The sequence below is a fragment of the Mauremys reevesii genome, linkage group 10 (assembly GCF_016161935.1).
Source record: "Mauremys reevesii isolate NIE-2019 linkage group 10, ASM1616193v1, whole genome shotgun sequence".
Classification (NCBI taxonomy): domain Eukaryota; kingdom Metazoa; phylum Chordata; order Testudines; family Geoemydidae; genus Mauremys; species Mauremys reevesii.
Window position 1 is genome coordinate 31,415,361 of NC_052632.1, and position 21,247 is coordinate 31,436,607.

The following is a 21,247-nucleotide window of genomic DNA, read 5'->3' on the forward strand; positions in this document are numbered from 1 at the left end:
GACAGGAGGGAACTGCTGGCATGTGCAGTGCTCAGCATTTCATCAGTTCTGTACTATGGGTGGCTGTGATGTCAGTCCCAGCATGAGCCATAAAAATCCCCTTCAACAACTAAACCTTTTCTATATGGGAAGCCCACAGAAGCCCTAGAACCTATGATTAGTGTGGGGTCTGGTCTTCATATTCATGACTTAGTTAGAGATGGGTCAGAAACTCACAATCTGATTCGGAGCCAATGCTCACTGAATTCAGAAGTGCTCAGATTTGGGGCTTCCACTGGGACAGTCTCTAGTTTAGTTAAGAAACAGCTCTCTGGACACAGAATATTAATGACTAGCTAGGAAGACCAGATGGCCTGAAACTTTGTTATAGACAGTCATAAATGCCACTCCCCCAATATAATTAATGCTATTTTAATTATTTTATAGAATTCATAAGTAATACATGTATGTGTAGAAAGTGTGCAGTTACATGAATTAAACTTCCAGTCCTTTACTAGTTGTGGATAGAAAGATCTCCAGTGTCTGAGCCATCAGTATGAGACCTTTAATGGTCACTAGATTCACACATTTCCATTTATTTCTTAAGTGATTTACAAAATCTACATAAAATATACTTCTGTGCCAATGTACCTATGGAGGTAAATCTCACAAAGAAATAGAAACAAATATTGTACACAATATAACACAGAAATATTAATTGTAAGCTCAAATATTGATCTCAGCTCATCTTAAATGTCTCCAACTGACCTCCAAGTTGATTAGTAATACATTCTAAGAACATTAATGTATTCAGATCCCTAATCTATTCTGACATCAAAGGTACACATTCTGTTGTCCAGCATCTCATTACAAATGTTCTCGCTACTGACAATGTTATTCCCATCCGTTTGCTTTTATGTCTCTTCAATGTAAGAACTTTGAAACTATTTTAAAAGCAGATATCTGGATTAAAGAGACCAAAACCATCCAGAAAACCTCTCATATGCTCTATATTTTGACAAAAACTTAGATATATTTCTTCATTCCTAATGACAGGCAAAGAACCTTTGTTGGATGCTTAGCACTCAGTTCTGAAGAAGAATTAGATAATAAAAGGCAATGAAGTTAACTAATTTCATTTGTTAGTGAGTTAGTTAGTTAACGTCTCTGGCTTTTATTTCAAAAAGTTTGTTGTAACATTCATATTCCTTGTCAGCATGAGGCTGCCATCACCAATCTTAGGTTCAATCACCCTTATTAAGTATTGTTATTAATCATAACTATTACAATAGTGCAGAGGGTTTGACCAAGATCGGGGCCGCACTGTGCCCCGATCTTTGGACAGAATGTGCCAGTGGATTATAAAAAAAGTAAAGCAGTGACTGATGCAGCCCAAACTAATGATGGCTCCCAGAGCAGAGTACACTTGCCAAGACAGCTACACTATGAATACACAGGTGTTAGCCACTCACACATGGAAAGCGCAAGCTATCTTCTTTCCAAAGACTGGTAAAAAGTCTCAGCAAATTAATGCCCCAATCCTGAAAACACACATATGTTTAACTTTACACACTAGTAATCCCATTAACTTGCATAAAGATAAGCACAAACAAATATTTCTATGATCTGGGCTTAAGTCTCAGCACAAGACTAGAATGCACAGTTCTTAATTCCATAGCCCATGCCTAGCTCATTAGGGTGCAATGCGTCCTTACTAAGTCCCTGAACTTCCCTGAGTGTTGGTTACATCACTCGGAAGACAAAAAAAGACTACTAATAATGACCTGCACATATCTACTGCTTTCTCATCTGTAGATCTGAAAGCACTAAACAAAGAACAGTGAGAATTAGGATATTACAATTGCGATTTGAACCAACTTTCACGTGCTGTATTGGCTAAGCTATGTATCTACTACATTGTATAGCAGGACTGTGTGTCCAGCTGTCAGATGATTCCTATGTAACCTCTGGCAAGTTTTCAGCTCTGTTCCTCTGCTACCCATCTAGAGAATGCCAAGCCAAAGGAGCACTTTGATGAAGCATGCTGAAAGGAAGAGTCATTTCATCTGATCCTGAAATTTTCTTTCACTTTTGAAAGGTAATTGAGATGGGCTCTGAACTCCATAATGGAAATATTCTCCCTCATCAATTTCCCCCCCCCTTTGTTATTATAGTTGACTGAGAATCATGTCTAGTTTTCAAATAATGGCACTCTCTTAAATATCTTACTATCACAACCCTTGAAAACTGCCTCTTGCATCATCCAGTGTTGAAAGCTACCCATGGACTCAACCCACTCCAGCAAAGCACTTACGCACATGCTTAAATTTAAGTATGTGATTAAAGTTCTATTTCCTCATGTGAATTGATTTTGTTTGGCTGATTGAGGAATACGAAGACATGTTAGACACTGCAAATATTTCAAAAAGGAGATCAAGAAGCATTTGCTCAAATTTAATGGAGACATTCAGAAAATGTTCCAGTTGTCTGTGAGCATTGAACACTACGTATTTGAAAGCATGAGGATTTCTTTCCCCTCTTTTCAGAGTTATAAGGGGGAATCAGTTCAGCCTTATAATGGGACTGTGGCTGCAACCTTAAATATGAAGAAGAGGTTATTCTCTCTCCATCATGTACCTTCACACACGGGCTGAACTGAGCTTGCAATCCCGCCCCTTCACCTCCAACAATACAGGCTCCACCATTTCCGCATAATTAGCCAATCAGATTCTGGGAACAGCTTTATAAGTATTTCCCTTGATGGAAGACACTGTGCACATAGAACCAGTTCATCAGCTCAAAGGGATATACTTTCTATTGCATGTAGGTCCTTAGCTTAGTTTCTTTCTTTCTTTCTTTCTTTCTTTCTTTTTTTTAATATCAACAAAAGAGTTGCAAGTTTGTTTGTTATAGTTTCAAAGAAAGGGATATAAACATTCTCTACAGTGTTGTAACCCAAACTCACAAGCATTGTAAGGAGCACAGAACCAAAATGTGAAAGTGATTGAAATGAAGCTGACCCACCCTATTGTTCCTCTCCAGGTAAAAAAAAGTTAACTTCAAAAGGTAAAAAGTAAGTTTTTATAATTCTTTCAGTTTCCATAATATCAGGTATTGAAAGGTTGATTTGTTTAAAATATTTCAGTTTTATCTTTTATGTGCCCCCCTAACAAACAGATGTGTTAAATGCATGACTTGTGCAAGATTTCATTTTTGTCACCACTCAATTGAAAGTTTGTCACTCACTTGTGAACAAATACTGCAAAACCTTTATCGTAAACTCAAGGCCAAAACTGTGTTCTTATTCACGAATATGGGAGATGAGTGCACATATCTGAAAAGTGAACTTGGTTGCACTCTTTCAGACAACTAACTTCTTGCTATGGTGCAAAAATACTTGCAATATGGATCATGTTTCAGAGAAAATATTTAAACAGTAGAAATACCTCATTTTATTCAAGTCTATATTTCTAAATAAAGTACTGTTTTAGGATTAAAAAATTACATTTAAATAAAAATCAAGTAAATGTAATCTAGATCCATACACATTTCACATACCATATATTATATACTGTATTTTTAGCACTCTCCAGGTTTCAGAAAGGCGGATTTCCTGCCATAATCAATCTTCACATGAAGAAATTTTTCAATACTATTTTCATTATAAGTAAATTTTCACTAAGGCCTCAATCTAAGAAAACAATTCATAGCCAGCTCGAAATGTACAAGACTTTCCCTAATAATTTTAAAGAAAGAATAAACCTAACTTTTGGTAGAAAGACCTTTTCAAGAAATCGTTGGAGAATGCTTTTTCAAGTGTGCAAGAAAAGGAAAGAAAAATATTTATTCCTCAGCACTTTCTCTGCATTAGCTTGTGAGGTATTAACAGAAATATGTTGAGCTCAAAAAGCTAGAACTTTCGTATGACTGCATACACTAGCCTACTTGCTTTTTTCCATTGTAGAGTCAGTCCAGTGATTCTCTGTTAAGAGAGTTTTATAAAGGACCAGAATATACTATCTTTTGATCAGAAATTATTTCAGACTACAATCAAAGACACAAACAATTGTTACAAGTGCGGTTTAACACGGGTAGTACACCAGGGTGGTTATGCCACCTAGTGATATTTGTTATGTACTGTTCTCATCCCAAAATGAAAACTCATAAGACTGCAGTGCTGAACCCAATGTTTAGCATACCTGACGCACATTTAGAATTTAGAAGTTCTCAGCCCTTGAGCAGTGGCAGTGTTTACTATTAACAGCAGGAATCATCCAGGCTGATCCTATGGGGAAATTATCTCGTGGAAGAAAAGTTTTTAGGAGACACTGGGAAATAAGCTTCTGGAAAAAAGAAAGATTGAAGCTCAAGAAAGGTGTCAGCAAAAGACAATTCTCAAAAGATTTTCTTTACATATTGTACAGCCACATGCATAATCTACTAAACAAACAGCACCAAGAATCTGCTAAAACTCCCCAACAGGGGGGAATCTTTGCAGCAGTCAGAATAGCCTTTGAGCTTCAAATAAATCAAAAGCAGATATGGAGGGCAAATCACAGTCACACAAACAAACAAGGTGGCAGGATCAAGCTAACACCACTAGGGAAGTTGCTCTGCTTACTTCACAAAGGGGGATGTTTTCCCCTAAGTAAGTCACCTATTTATGACTTGGTTTATTCTCTTTACACCCTGCAGAGATTCTCTCACACACAACACAATAGGTAGTCATTTTTTTCTCCGTGCGTATCAAAAATAGCCCCATTACAAAGGATCCTAATGAGCTTTACAAGGAGATACAGAGTAAAAACTATATTAGAGATGTATCCAAAATAAATATGCAGGATCTAAAAACACCTTGACTTTATATATGGGTCTGAATTTTCAGGGCTGGGCTCTAAGTAACCAACTAAACCAAAATCCCACATATAAATACCCTGAACTATACAAAATCTGGATTCTAACTTTGTAACTGAGGCACATGTCTAAATTATTTCTGAAAAGGAATTACTTCAAACGGCACTAGAGTGGAACACAATAGCTGTTTAACAGTGCACAGAGCCATGACATGACAGTGTGAAGACAGGAAGGGAAGACTGACTTTTCCCACACTTGGACCTTAATGTGAGGTTTTCAGGCAAACAGAAGGACACTACACAAGTTAGAATACCAGGATCAACAATCCAAACACTTGTGAGAAGTGCCATAGTTTTCGGGGGTAAGTGGGAGGAGGTGAGGGTTAGTAGCCAGAACTGGTTAGGGCTTTGTTTTTAATTATTTAAAAGAAACCCATCCAGCACTACTGTGCCTCCAAGCAACATATTGGAGCATTCATCACTGATTCACAAGAAGAGAACGCCACTTGTTGATTCATTAGCATTACACTTCCTGCAGCAACTTGGTATTCCCTGGAGGTCCTGCATCCAAATACTGACCCATCTGATGAGAGCTCAATATAAATGGTGGTATGATGGCAAGGAAAAGGCAAAAATAAAAGTTGGCAGTACAGAACCTTTTCATGGGTGGTCTAAATAGAAGGTTTGTTGCTTTTCCAAATGCTCAGAATCTCTCCTACTCACTCTCTAAACACTCAGTGAGCCTCTTGCAGGATGGGCACAGGACCAATAGGACTTAATTTTCTCCTCAGCAGAAATTACAATAGCATTAGGCTATTGCTCTGCCAAGAGCTTCACTGAGCAATCTGCAAATAATTTAAAAGCAAGATGGCTAGTTAGGCATGACGTTGTCAGTCCTAAATTACAGAAGAGTACATGCAATAATATTACTGTTTGCACCGCTATCAACGAAGTTTATATCAGTGCAATTAACACTGTTCGTACTATGAGACTGAAAAGATCAGCCATTACTACATATGTCATCATAAATGTGACAGACTGGACCATTAATTTTCAGAATTAGAACTTGCAGGTATTTTATTAACTGTCAGACGAAGAGTAAAATAGCAAAGATATGCTACTGTACATATTTTTATATCTTCCCACAAAACCTACATAAGTTTTATTAGACAGAAGTGGTAAAAATGATTTTTAAATTGATGAGTTTCATCATCTATTGTGCACGACAACTGCTATCATTTGCACAATAAAATTCACTCTTTTGCACAATAAAATTTGCTCTTTTGCTGATTTATTTCAAATCCTTTTTTAGACTGGTTATTTTAAAATAGCATTAGAGAGTATTCACAGTACACCTACCTCCTGGGATGCCATTACATTTTCCAGATACATCTAGGCAAAACTCCCCATTTCAACAGCTGAATGGACCGAACAGAATAGACCTCTTTCTTCAACTGATTTCAGTGGAATGTAGTAGGCTAAGTTGGGAATGTAGGTGACCAACAGTGGAGGAGATCACACAGTGTACCGGATTAAGCCACAGGAAAACCCAGGAGCCAAATTTCCAAAAAGGTGTGTGACTTAGGCAATTAGGGTATGTCTACACTGTAGTGTAAACCCAGGGTTTGAACTCAGGCTCAAGCCTAACTCTCATTCCATTTACACACAAGTTGTACTAACCCAGGGCTCAGACCCAGGATCTCAGGACTCCATGAGAGTGGAGGGTCCAAGCATGAGTCAAGCTGGAATCCAGAGTTCAAGCCCTATTGCTTTGCAGCATAGATGCACCCCACTGGATTTGTGCGCTGGAATCTGCCAAAAATATTCCATAATCCTACAGACCGACTTTCATTGTCCTCTGGACAGTCAAGTTTTCACACAGTGAATGATGAATAAAGGACCAAAGCGGCCACATTTTGGGAGGGTGCTAAGAAGTCTGGGATGTGGTTGGTTAGATTTGGGTCTGTGTATTTCACTGTGGACTTTGGAGCCCTGGGTTTGAGACCAGGTTAGAAAATTCTTAACCTATGGTTGACAATCAGTGCAGACACTCAAGCCCTGGATTCTCTAACCCAGAATCCTCTGACTCGAGTTCCACTAACCCTACACTTACATTGTGGTATAGACATACCCTTAGAAGCCTAAATCCAAATGACCTGCAATGGAATTTAGGCTCTTAGGTTGCTTTTGAAAATGGGACTTATGCTACTAAGTCACTTATACGTCTGGGAATTTTGGCACAAAGCTTTTCTAATTCATCCCAGTAAAAATCTGTTTTTTTCCTCTTGTTCTGCCTGAAATGCAGCCTGATTTCAAGCTGACCAAAACCACCCAATTGTTCATTCTGTCCTCCAGCTTCATACCCCAATTAAATTACAAGTTGTCTCAACTATGTACCTTCTGTTTTCATATGCTTAGGGTTCACATGGGAAAACACAACAGCTTGGTGATTGAGACACTCAATATATTAAAGCTAAAGGAAACATGGTGGATTCATAAAAACACAGCTTGATGAATCAGGTAACCCTTGCCCCTGATGTGATATAACTGTGATGGCACTCATTGGAATCACTTGATTCTTTGCTGCTCTGTTACAGAATGGTTTTGTACAGAAAAGAGCAAGAGAACAAGAGATCAAGTTCACAAAGTATATACCCAGATTTGGGTTTTTTTTCTTTTTTGGGGGGAGGGGGACAGGAAGGACCCTGTCCATTTGTAAGCGCCTTAAACTGCACTTTTTATTTTAATATAGGATAATATATAAATACATTTATCCTTTTAGAAAGAGTTAAAATAAAACACGATGCAACTTCAAAGCATTACCTGCATCTTGCATGGGATATGCACATTATGCTTTAACCATTCATTCAGAGCGCTCCTTTAAGTATACTATTATACTGTCTGATTGACAGAAAATGTATTTTTGCAACAAAAAGTGCTTTCAAATTAAATTTGCTTTTGTAATTTATGTTTTGCATTCCCAGTGCATGTATTTTTTGAAAAGGCATTGTTCCTTAGCAGAATCTATTGTATTCCACTTGCCCATGAAAACTATAGAATGGTTTGTGTATGAAGATGTAGCATTTCTTCACAAGTCTACTCAGATTCAGTATAATGGGAAGGAAACTGGAATAGCAGAAATGGTCACATTACTCCCCATATTTGTAATAACTTTGTACAAGTCAACACTTAAAAGCAGGATAGATCTTTAAAACTGTCAGTCTAGCCCACATTCTCCTCTCCTATTAAATCTATCCTGCCTTTCTTTGACACTAGTGGGTTTGTTGAGTTTTTTTTCTGATGACCACGATGGAACTTAACATGGCTTTATCTGTGCACCAGTATCTTCATTATGGGTTTCTTAGTACACCCGTTCTCCAATCTAATCATTCCAAAGGTCACTCCTTTTAAAAATAATCATCTAACGGATAAAGTTTTTCTCCTACTCCCTCATAACCTGGCTGGTTCTCAAAGTGCTTCAGGAAGAGCCACTAATGGTCCATAAACCATACAAAAAAAAAGTGTGGTGTTAATTTGTGCAATATCTGCTGGCTTTCACAGCAGAAAACAAAATACTTTTTTGTCTTGGTCCTATATAATGGTTAAAAAAGAAAACAAACTAAGTGATGAACAGTGCAGTAGGGATTTATAATACGTTTTTTTGTAATCCAGATATCATATTCAGTCAGTGAGTGAAGTAAACAGGGAGGTTGTGGGCAAATCGAGGCCAAGCCAAACTCTGTAGCGAAAGGAGAGACCAAGCTGAAGAAGCAAAAGATGTACCAGGACACGTTACTGTAAGTGATTGTTTCAGTCCTATTGAAACAAAGTTCTGTTCAGCCTCACAAATGAGTGTTCCTGCAAATGCCCTCTGAGTCTCCCCTCAGTATAGAATGCAAGATATGGGGTAGAGGGAGGGATGGCATGAGGTGGTGGTGACAAGGGTACATGGTTCCATGCACTTAAGAGTGCAGGTGTGCAGCAGTGACAAGCGAGAGTGTGATGGTGGGTGGCGTGCTCCTGAGTTCGGCTGTGGGAGCTTTGATGTCACTATCGCAGGGCCGGCTTTAGGAAGTGCGGGGCCCAATTTGAACAGTTTCGATGGGGCCCCAGCTGGGATGACTAAAAACAAACAAACAAAAAAAACCCCCACACATGTAAAAAAACACGTGGGGCTTGTACTCACCAGGCGGTGCTCAGAGTCTTCGGCGGCACTTCGGCGGCAGGTCCTTCACTCGCTCCAGGTCTTCGGTGACACTGAAGGACCCGCTGCCGAAGTGCTGCCCAAGACCCGGAGCGAGCGAAGGACCCGCCGCCAAAGTGCCGCTGAAGACCTGAAGCACCGCCAGGTAGGTAAAAATTAAAAAGGCGCCTCTAGCCAGGAAAGGGATTCTCACTGGGCACGGGGCCCTCTTAGGCACGGGGCTGTCAGCATGTTGATGAGGTAATGGCAATGGTCGTGAGTGTTCATGTGTTGATGGGGAATGTGGGGCAATAGGGTAGCATGCGCCATTGGTCAGTCATGCATGCTGGCCATACTGGTGGGGGTGATGTGGGGTGGTGTTTGTGAGTGCTGCTATTGGGTAGGACAGAATATGCATGCGTTGGTGGCCTGGGCTTTTGAGAGTATTGTGTGTATGCCTGGGGATTGTCGTGTGTCTGTTTATACGCAGTGGAAACTTACAACTAACCCCTCCTCTCTTTCTTCCAATAATTTTCTGGGTGCATCCTTGAAAAGGCATCGACTTTAATGGAATAAAACTCAACAGGAGTTGAAATTAACCTTTTAGTGACTCTTTCACATTTAATGTGAAATAACAGAGCAGGTTGTTATATGACATTTTTGGAGGTAAAAACATCAAAGGCAGCCCTGACACAGTCTGATCTACCTTTGAACACCCAAGGGTACCTGAAACTGCCAAGTCTCTGTAGACTAGACAGAGAGAGAAAAAAAAGAAAAAGAATGAGATCTGAGATATTCCACTATTTAAAGCAAAGTCATTCTAACTAGGATTTAATTTAATCTTTTACACTTCGTTACTGCTGGGGGGCGGGGGAGGGTTAATACACAAGTGAAAAGGGAAATTCTGGATAAAAGGCAAAGGATATTATTTCTCACTGTCAGGCCAGAATACATTAAAATGTAACTGGTACCATTTAGTCTCTCTCTTTAGCTTCAAAGCCTTAGACATACCTTTAGTTAAAGTTATGCAATAAACAAAAAAATAAAAGTAAAAAATAAAGATACCCTCCTCTGAAGAGGAGACTGTGGCACAATAATGTGATTCAAAAGTCTCTCCCTGATAGCCTAACAGTTTGGAATATTCTCAATCCATTCTCAGAAATGACCATTACTGTACCTTTATTTTGTTTCCTTAACTGTCACTGGCTTAAGATGGAAGGTGCATTAATGCAAGAAAGCTTCAAATAAAGATAGGAGTCTGGATACAAATCCAGCTTCCACAAAGTTCAGGGCAGATCCATTCCAATGTTCTGATTTAGGTTCATCTCTACTTTGGTTGCAAACGTTTTGCATAGTTGCAGTTATGATGCTTGCACCATGCAAATCAGACACAGGACATTACTATCTCACTTGTAGTAAAAATTTCCAAACACAGTTAGGTAATTTTCATCTATGTATAATTTTTGTAAGTCAGTGGTCTTTTTATTGCACTGGATTGTCAATTACTAATTAATATTTTCCCCTGGATACCACATTTAATGCTAAATAGTACCATACAGTTGTAAAATCAAGTCTAGAACAGATGTTAGTTTTCTGTTCCTTTTTTCCCCACACTGTCCCTTTGCTTTCCTATTATTCAGTCTATCTTCCTGATTTTTATTTCTTTAACTACATGACCTTTTTCAAAGGATGCCTTGCTTTGTAGGACCAGAATGGACCTAAGACAGATTTCCAGACTGATGGGAGTTTTCAAGCTAACCAATTGTTCTGCCTTTTACCAAATCAGAAACATCAAATCAAACTGGAGACTGACTGCATGCAATTTCATAAAGGCATTTAAAAAGCTATGTTTTTCGTATGTGATGATTTAATGTTATCACACTTGGTAATTTCACAAGGACAATGTTGTCATTAAATATTACCATGACAAAACACTGCCATGCAACATACAACAGAATCTGGCCAAACACAAGTAAAAACAAAAAGACTAACAAACCTACTTCAACTACATGTGCACAAGATCACTGCAGAAGGTCAAGCAAAATGGTTCAGACAGGTTTAATTACAGGGATCACTATAAATATATCAATATTCCCTTCCCTTCAATACTCTCAATGTCATCTTCTGAAATAATTACTACCCTCTTGCTGTACTGAAATCTCCACTGAAAGTTAGTAAACTCAGTTTCCAGCAGCAGCTTGACACTTAGTATAATAAATATGTCTGAGAAAATGAGAGAGATCAGTCTAGGGTCATCAACTCTGGATTGTCTCTCAACAATCAAATAACAACCTCCCACCCCAGCAATGAATTTTCTGCACAGGAACTGGAATTCCCCAGCTAGAGCACATGGCTGGAGATCTGCAATTTTTCCTGCTGGTTACCTGACCAAAGTGGTAAGAGACAATAAATAAGGAAGGCATGGGCAGCACATGAACCACTGCCTGCGGAAGGCTAGCCCCCAGCCCCGCCCCTTCCTCCCAAGGCCCTGCCCCTTCTGTGCCCCCACAGAAGCCCAGAGGGCCCCAGGCTACTGGCCCCAGCCCCAGAGCAACCCCAGCCTTCCCTGCTCAGCCCCAGAGTGTCAGGAGGGCAGGTGGCGCGGCCCCAGCTCCCCAGCCCCGGAGCGCCAGGAGGGTGGGTGGCACAGGCATGGCCTGAGCTGGGGCCACGGAGACTAGTGGAGCCATGCCAAGCAGGAAGCAGGGTGGGGCTGGGGTGGAGCGTGGGCAGGGCCATGCCTGGCTGTTTGGGGAGGCAGAGTGTCCCCCAGCCTATGATACCCGCTGCCCATGAAGGAAAGGGGTTCTCTGTGGAAATGGGACAAATTACTACCATCATGCCAGAAGACTAGGCCTCCACCATGGAGGAAAGGAATGAAGGACTACCTATGGACACTGATCAAACCCAGGACTCTCAGGTGCGGTGAGATTAGACTCACAAGGGTGCATTCAGGACTGTTTGTTGTTTTCCAAACACTCCATAGCTGTTTAAAAGTAAAATGTCTGTGGGTAAGAAATTTCTTTGCTAAGCCGCTAATTCTTTGCTTGCCAGCCTGCCACATTGTCCCTGAAGGGGTTAATTGAGATGCTCTGTGTGCCCACAGAAATGTGGGACTCACAGGGAATGTATGTAAGCAACTGAGGGCTCAGGAAGGCTGAGGCATGTGTTCTGGGTTTTCCAGTGGCCAGACTGCAGAGCCCCACATTCCCAGAAAGAGGGGCAGACATGGGGTCAGGATCTGGGTGCATGCCTTTGTTAAGAACAGTTACCTGGCTCTGCCCCGACCCAGTTGGCTTAGGAGCAGGTGGGATCAGTGGTTCCGTCTGCCCACAACAGACTGTTGTCCTTCCAGAGGGAAAAGGGACCCAGCTGTGACACTAGGGTTTTACTACTGCTTTGTTTTCCCTGGCCAAATATACCAATCTAGCTTTCCTCAAGAGACACTGGTGTTTGTAACATATACAGACTAGTAATATTTACGATCTGCTACTAAATACATGGGGGGGGGGGGAAACATGCTAGGGGAGGGGACACGTTATATTTGCTGCTACCTTCAAGTTATGCATAGCTTCCTTCACACAGAATAATCCAGGTTCCACCACATCTGAACTTCCTTCATGAAATAAAATCTTAAATAGCCTGCCAGCAATCTCCACAGGGGGCAACTTCTCACCTTCTCAAATCCAGAGCATGAGAAACTAAGTGAACCTCTTGAAAAAGGAAATAATTTTTAACTGGTCTCTCTTCTGAATCCGCTCAAATCTATTTGAACTTGGCTTATAAAAAGATCCATGAGCTCTCACATTATGGGGAAAAATTATATATTTCTCAAGTTTCTTTTGCAGCCACTAACAATAGACACAGAGGAAGCAAGAGGGGGGCTCAGAAGCTAGCCAGAGATGCAAGTGCTTAGAGGAAGTAGCTAATTCTTACCCCACTTCCTCCCACCAATAGTGATTCCCCTACCTTGAGCTTCATTTATCTGGATCAAAAAGCACCAACTTGTGTCAGCAGAGTAGTTATAGGGTATGGTTTCATCTACCATACAAAAAGATTTAAACCACTCTGCATAGGAAGAACATGATTGTTTGCACATTAAAAACCTCTGCATCAAACAGAACATCTCCTCTCAATTTTTGTTTTTCAGGTTTATAAGACAAGAGGAGGAAGGAAAATGTTAAATTTGATGGTGAGATCGTTAAAACGCAGACACAATAAAGATAAATATTCTCCATCTGGTCATGTTAAAATCTGAGGCCATGTCTACACTACGGGGACTATACTAGCATAACTTGTCTCTGTGGCTTTGCCGGCATAACCCCATAATGCACATGCGACCTATACCAAAAAAATTACACTAGCTACATTGACCAAAGCATTCTTCCGTCAATACAGTTGTGTTCTACACTGGGGATTGGCTCAGCATAGGTGTGTTGGTCATGGCTGTGGATTTTTCACATCCCTGACCAACACAGATGTGTCGACCTAACTTTTAAGTGTAAATCAAGCCTTTGGATATGTCTACACTAGAAACGCTACAGTGGCAGATCCGTGGCACTGCAGCGGCGCTACTGTAGTATGTAGTATAGACACTTACTACAGCAACAGAAAGCATTCTTTCAGCACTGTCCATATTTGTCACAGCCCTGAGCAATGTAGTAAGTCTGTATCTAACTCAGTAGTGTAGACAAGCCCTTAGTTTCCACATCAGCAAGAGAACCAAACCCTTTTGGAAAAAAGCAAGTGCTAATGGCTTGCACATTACAGACCATTGATCTATAAGCACTGAGGATGAAACTCAAACTCTCAACAGAAAGAGCTAAATATGCCATGCCGTAACCGTACACAGAGTCATTAAGGGGTGTTATGTGGTGGCTTAGCGTCCTTGCTGAACTTCCTTTGCATGGAAAAGCAGCTGCACAAAAGGAGGGTAGGTTCACTCTTCCAGGGCATGTGGCCTCTGTGAGCAGCCTTGGACTAGGAGTTTTCCAGGTGAAATGTGAAAGGGCTGAGGGAGGAAAATGTCACAGAGTTCGTTAAGCAGTCAGATTTATGTGAAGCCCAGGGGGGAGACAAAACAGCTGCTTCTGAAGACAGAGCAGTGGTGCCTGATCCTTGAAATCATGTTCAGTTTATTACCACTGTGGTTCAAGGGAACAAGTCTTGTGTACATTTTGTAAATATAAAAACTACACTTAAAAAAAACATGTGACATCTCCAGTTTCTGTTCCAAATTGGATACTGACAGGCAAGGCCCTGCATTCTGCTATTGCTCAGAAAAGGTAATAGCCACGCCTGCTCACACCATCGCTTACTCTCCCCCACCCTCACTCACTTTCACTGGGCTGTGGGTTGGGGTGCTTGAGGGGGCGAGGGCTCTGCCTGGGGCTGTGGGCTCTGGGGTGGGGCTGGGGATGAGGGGTTTGGGGTGCAAGAGGTGTCTCAGGGCTGGGGCAGGGGGTTGGGATGCAGGAGGGGGTGCAGGCTCCGGGAGGGAGTTTGGTGGTGGGAGGGGGCTCAGGGCTGGGGCAGGGGGTTGGAGTGCGGGAGAGGGTGAGGGTGCAGGCTCTGGGAGGGAGTTAGGGCATGGAAGGGGGTTGGGGTGCAGGTTCTGGACAGGCGGTGCTTACCTCAGGTGGCTTCCAAAGCGGCCGGCATATCCAGCTCTTAGGTGAAGGGGCCAGGCGGCCCTGTGTGCTGTCCATGCCTGCAGGCGCCGCCTCCGCAGCTCCCACTGGCTGTGACATGGAGCCGGACATGCCGGGCACTTCCAGGAGCCGCACAGAGGCAGGGCAGGCAGGGAGCCTGCCTTAGTCCCGCTGCGCTGCCAACCAAACTTTTAGCAGCCCGGTCAGCAGTGCTGACCGGAGCTGCCAGGGTCCCTTTTCAACTGGCCCTTCTAGTTGAAAACCAGATGCCTGGCAATCCCACTTCCAATGTTGCTGAGGGTATTTGGAACTCTGCAAGATTAGGCTCTTCCTCTGACTATTTTAAGGTTTGCGAGTTCTTACTGCTGGTTTTGATTTCAAGTCACTTCACCCTTGCCTGGCTTCACTGAGGTGAGCATGCCACATCCCCTTGGACTATAGGGGAAGAGGGGCTTGCAGCAGGAGAAAATCTTGTGAAGCCAAAGAAGATGTCTGCTACTGAGGATGCAGTAGAGGAAGTGACTAAGTTGTCAGTCTCTGCTCCCATGGGCACCTGCATCACCTGTGGGAAACATCTGCCTTAAAACATATGGCTGCCCATGCCTCCTGTAAAGTAACCAGAGCAACTAGCTGTTCAGTGTCCCATTCATGACCCTCCAGTGCTGACCATGTTGAGCAAGAGCAACACCAAAGTGATGTGAGACTGCTGATTTGGGTCCCCACCTACTCCCACTCATAGGGAAACTCCAGCACCCGCTGTCTTCCTTTGGCAAACTCTGGGCTAGAACACCAGGGGAATTCAGTTCCATGTCTTGCCTGAAAGCTGCACTAACAAGGCAGAGCCCAATAGCACAGAATGGCACCAGGTCAGCACAGAGCCCAAATAATGCTGGGAAACGGGAGCAGAAGACCTTGTGACCTAGTAGTGAGAGCACTACCAACTCCCAGAATAACAGTCTGCTTAAGATAAATGCAGTGTGAGCTGCATAAGCAGTAACAGCATCATTAGGAACCCTTTCCTCTCTAAAACACCACTATTTCATGGTGTGCAGTTTAGTTGTACCTGTGTTGGTCCCCAATACTAGAGACACAAGGTGGGTGAGGTAATATCTTTTAAGTTGGTCCAATAAAAGATATTACCTCACCCGCCTTGTTTCTCTAATAATTCATCATGCACCCAAGGGGAGCTAATGACTTTTCTGATATTAGGGATCAAAAATTCCTGAGATGCCTAATAACGGTTTCTGGTATTTTTTTCTGTTTGTTTTTTTTAAACACTGATGCAGGGGGTGGAGGGGAAGACATGAAAAAGCCTTTCTTTACATATTAAAAGGTGCCACAATATTTAGTCTAAACATTGTAAATGAACGGATACTTACAACTCTTTCACACAATAATTTTTGAATCCACTTTAAAAAAATGCACTAATTTTTAAAAAGGTCAACTAATATCAAGCTGCTGCATTCACTAAGTTCTTTAATACGTGGGGTGAATAATGAAATGCCTCTTTACAAAAGAATTAGGATTGCTTCCTTCTAATGCTCTTTTTTTTTTTTTTACCATTACTGTTTTTAGATCGCTTTACAAACTGTACAGCCCCAGGCTAAGTTGTATTAGGTAACCCGAGATGGCTAAACCTCTTTATTTATGCAATGGGTAAGACGCTTGAACACATAACTTGGTATCATTTTCTTTGCAGTTAAAAGATTGTCATTTCATCACCTTCTAATCATTGAAATTATACCTCTACCACTTTCAAATGCAAGAGTCCTTAAAATGCACACGTATGATATTTGTGTAGGGTGGTGTAGTAACACAACCTCAATAATCATGAGCCTGATTACTGGTAACACACAAGTCAGTACAGGAACATTTTCCCTCACAACTAAACAGATGCAGATGTCATGCAAAAATTGTACGTGAATTTATGTATCTACATGCAAATCTTATGCAAATCCATGTCATCTACAAAGATACAGGTAGTATATGTTAGCTGTGACAGCTCATTGTAAACTATAGGGACATACTGCTTTACAAGAAGTGATATAAATGATTGAAGTGAGGTGCATGACAACACAGAACATCTTCCTTAATATGCAAAAGGTTCCATCTGGATTATTTTGAAATGTTAATATATTGTGAATATGCCTTCAAAATAAATAAAAGTAAATCTATAGTATAGATTTACCATAAAAGTATGACAGTCCAACAGTCTTCACTCAGGCAAAACTCATGGAGAGACAGAAGGTAAGAGTAACATCTTAGGAACAGGGGTAAATGGTGCACAAATATGTGATTAGACAGACAATTTACTATCTCCAAACACCATTCCAGATGCCTCCATACACTCTTATGTTTAAAACACCAAGAATTTTCACTAATCTGTATACAGCCATTATAGCTGTTCTCATGCTATAATGGATAAAAATCTATTTAAATTAAAAGATCAATTTTATTCTATTTAAACTAAATACAGTTTTTTTTTAAGAAATAAACCTATTTAAAATTAAATTTAAAACTGGCAACCTATGTTATGGCCTAAATTTACAATAATCTATCAAAATAATTTAAATTTGATAAAAAAATAATATTAAGCAGTACATGTGTGCTGCCAAGATCTAAATACAGTCAAACCACTGAACTGGTAGAAGTCACTGATTAAAGCATATGGAACCAGAGTTGTTGAAGTGCTAAACTAGCTTTTCACAGCAGTAGCCTCTTCTCAAGGTGCAAAGAGACTATTTTCTTCATTTCAGTTCATCTAGATAGTTCAGTTAAATGACTAGCTCGCTCAAAGTTAAGAAACCAATTGGGAGTTGAAAAGCAGGAAAGATTGTTCTACTCTTCCAATCTGTGAATAAAAACTAGATGTGTGAGGATAAGATCTACTGGTTCTAAAAGCTTCATGACCAGAAACAAATCAGACACAAAACAATTTACTAACTACAGATAATATGTCCTTTGTTTACAAAATCAGTTAGTTTTAAATGCAAAACATGTTTTGAGAAACATTTTTTTCTTTTGTATCCAGAACATTTAAGTTAGTTTTATTTAATAAAAAAAAAAATGCTGGTTTGTACACTTTAATTGAATTTTCATCCTAATAGAGCCTGACACCTTTAGAGTCTTCCGCCTTTAGATCCCTAAATATGTTAGTCCAATCCACTTCCCTAACTAGTCGCCTTAATTAGGGAAGTGGATTGGACTAACATATTTAGGGATCTAAAGGCGGAAGACGCCTGGGATTATTTCAGGTTTAAGTTGCAGGAGCTGTCAGAGGCCTGTATCCCGAGAAAGGGAAAACGGTTCGTAGGTAGCAATTTTAGACCGAGCTGGATGAGCAAGCGTCTCAGAGGGGTGATTAAGAAAAAACAGAAAGCGTACAGGGAGTGGAAGATGGGAGGGATCAGCAAAGAAGCCTACCTTACTGAGGTCAGGGGGTGTAGGGATGCAGTGAGAAAAGCCAAAAGCCGGGTAGAGATGGACCTTGCGAAGGGAATTAATACCAATAGTAAAAGGTTTTTTAGCCATATAAATAGGAAGAAAACTAAGAAAGAAGAAGTGGGACCGCTTAAAACTGTAAGCGGAGTGGAGATCAAGGATAAGCTAGGCATGGCACAATATCTAAATGAATATTTTGCCTCGGTCTTTAATAAGGATAATGAAGGGCTTAGGAATAGTGGCAGAGTGACTGATGGGAATGAAGGTACGGGGTTGGAAATTACAGTATCCGAGGTAGAAGCCAAACTTGAACAGCTTAACGGTAGTAAATCAGGCGGCCCGGATAATCTTCATCCTAGAATATTAAAGGAATTGGCGAGTGAAATTGCAAGCCCGTTAGCGATAATTTTTAATGAATCTCTGAACTCGGGGGTTGTACCGTTTGACTGGAGATTAGCTAATATAGTTAGGGATGACTAACAGGAATTTTAGTTATAAGCTGGGGACGCACCAGTTGGAAGTAACGGAAGAGGAGAAGGACCTCGGAGTCCTGGTTGATCGCAGGATGACTATGAGTCGGCAATGTGATGTGGCCGTTAAAAAAGCTAATGCAGTCTTGGGATGCATTAGGCGAGGTATTTCTAGTAGAGATAAGGAGGTGCTAGTCCCGTTATACAAGGCGTTGGTGAGACCTCATTTGGAGTACTGTGTGCAGTTTTGGTCTCCCATGTTTAAGAAGGATGAATTCAAACTGAAACGGGTACAAAGAAGGGCCACTAAAATGATCCAAGGAATGGAAAGCCTGTTGAAAAGAGACTTGAGGAGCTCGGTTTGTTTTCCTTAACCAAAAAGAAGGTTGAGAGGAGATATGATTGCTCTCTTTAAATATATCAGAGAGATAAATACCAGGGAGGGAGAGGAATTATTTCAGCTCAGTACTAATGTGGACACGAGAACAAATGGATATAAACTGGCAGTCGGGAAGTTTAGGCTTGAAATTAGACGAAGGTTTCTAACCATCAGGGGAGTGAAATTCTGGAACAGCCTACCTAGGGAAACAGTGGGGGCGAAGGACCTCTCTGGCTTTAAGTTTAAGCTTGATAAGTTTATGGAGGGAATGGTTTGATAGGATAACACTATTTAGTCAATAGGTCAACAACGTGCCGCCACTGGTAATTAGTACCGAAGGTCAATGTTGGGATATTGAAAGTCTTTTTCCCGAGTGTCTGGCTGGAGAGTCTTGCCCGCATGCTCGGGGTTCAGCTGATCGCCATATTTGGGGTCGGGAAGGAATTTTCCTCCAGGGTAGATTGGCAGTGGCCCTGGAGGTTTTTCGCCTTCCTCCGCAGCATGGGGAAGGGGTCGCTTGCTGGACGATTACCTGCTACTTGAAGTCTTTAAACCAGGATTTGGGGACTGCAACAGCTGAGTCAAGGGAGAGAATTATTTCAAGAGTGGGTGGGTCAGCTTTTGTGGCCTGCATTTTGCGGGAGGTCAGACTAGATGATCATAATGGTCCCTTCTGATCTTAAGTTCTATGATTCTATGACACAAATCACAAGTAAAAAATTAACTAATTAACATTTAACTAGTAAAATGAGAAATGCACCATGCACCATTTTCAAACGTAATAAAAATGTAACCTGCAAATCAACATGTTTTAATAGTCACCAATCAACGAAAATCAACATCTCTTTAGGAACGTAACCAAAGCACAAATGCAAAACACAATTTAAATTCATGGTTGAAATCAAGCTTTCCTTCTTGCTGATTTAAATCATGATTAAAACCAGTGGATTTAAATGGCTTGGATTTAAATAACTCCACTCTGTCTCTGCCCATCTCCTCCTATTATTATTAGCACTGTGACGGTGCCCAAAGGCCCTTACTCAGAATCAAGGTGCCATTATATTAGATGATATAAAAATACATAGTAAGATGCAGTTGCAGCCCCAAAGAGTATACACTGCAAGGTCCTGCTCCGGCAGGTGATGTGAATGGAAAGATCTCTGGCTTTCATTTTCTTTAATGATTTTGGTTTCCACACTTTTGACTGTCGAACTTGAGACACTTTGAATGGAGCCTGATTGTCAGAAAGCTCTGAGGACCTGCCCTCTGAAAATCAAATCCCTTTGAGGATGTGTCATGTTGGACAACCCAAACCACTAGCCTCTATTGAAAATTTGGCCTACTATGCCTGCAAGGAGCCCCATTCGCTCCTATGAGGCTCCATCAGAGCAGGAGGGTCCTCTGACTTTGAGACTAGTGTCTAAACAGGGAAGACTGACCAAGAGGTCAGGAATACAACATACAAACAAAGGCATCATGTTTGTGGTTGGCAAATGTCTTGAGAGCTGGTTTTGGTTGTATTTGTCTGTTTGATGTATCAGACTTCTTAAAGCTTCAACAGCAGAGAGTTCTGGGGATGTCTAAGGCTATATTTGCAGAAAATACTACAGAATGCTGTGCATTATCATAAAAAATTTAAACTACGTATGTTAAAATAAATTAACCCAAGTATATGGTGATGTATTATTCTTGCCTTTGAATTATTGTTCATTGACTTAATTCCTAATTTGCCAGGTAACAGTAATTCACAATGGGTCGAACGCTCCAGGTGTAACTGATGGCTATATGTGGGGTCAGGAAGGAATTTTCCCCCAGGTCAGACTGGCAGTGACCTTTGGGGTTTTCAGCTTCCCCTGCAGCATGTGGGTACAGATTGCTTGACAGGATTATTGGGGTATATTTCAAATCAATTCTCTGCCATTGCGGTGCACCTCGGTCCCTCCTATTTTCTGGCCATGGCACACAGACATAGTCTAGACTCCTTTGTGCTGTAATATTTTGGTGTAATTTCAGTTGCTGGCATTAGTGTGTGGGTCTTGGTGGCCTGTGATATGCAGGAGGTCAGCCTAGAACATCTGGTGGTCCCTTCCCGCCTTAAACTCTATGCCTCTGATTCACTGAGAAAAAACAAGGATCTGCTGTGTGAAGAGAATGAAAGCATATATTTCTTCATCTATTCAAAGGACTGAGTACTTTCAGCAAGTACTTTTGCTGAGACCACTTTTCACTCAGCATGCCAGAGAATGCAATATGAGACCAAGTGTATGATAAACTTTACTTTCAGCTGTATT

At 41.1% G+C, this 21,247-nt stretch overlaps 1 protein-coding gene and 1 long non-coding RNA gene across 2 annotated transcripts in view; one reads left to right on the plus strand and one right to left on the minus strand.

Annotated features, from left to right (window-relative positions):
- RORA (RAR related orphan receptor A) overlaps positions 1-21,247 on the minus strand; it is a 570,488-nt gene that overhangs the window by 398,221 nt on the left and 151,020 nt on the right. The window lies entirely within an intron of this gene.
- Positions 855-8,630, plus strand: LOC120373221. The gene is made up of 3 exons (XR_005585452.1): positions 855-908; positions 1,987-2,077; positions 8,505-8,630. It is a non-coding gene; the product is annotated as an uncharacterized LOC120373221 (long non-coding RNA).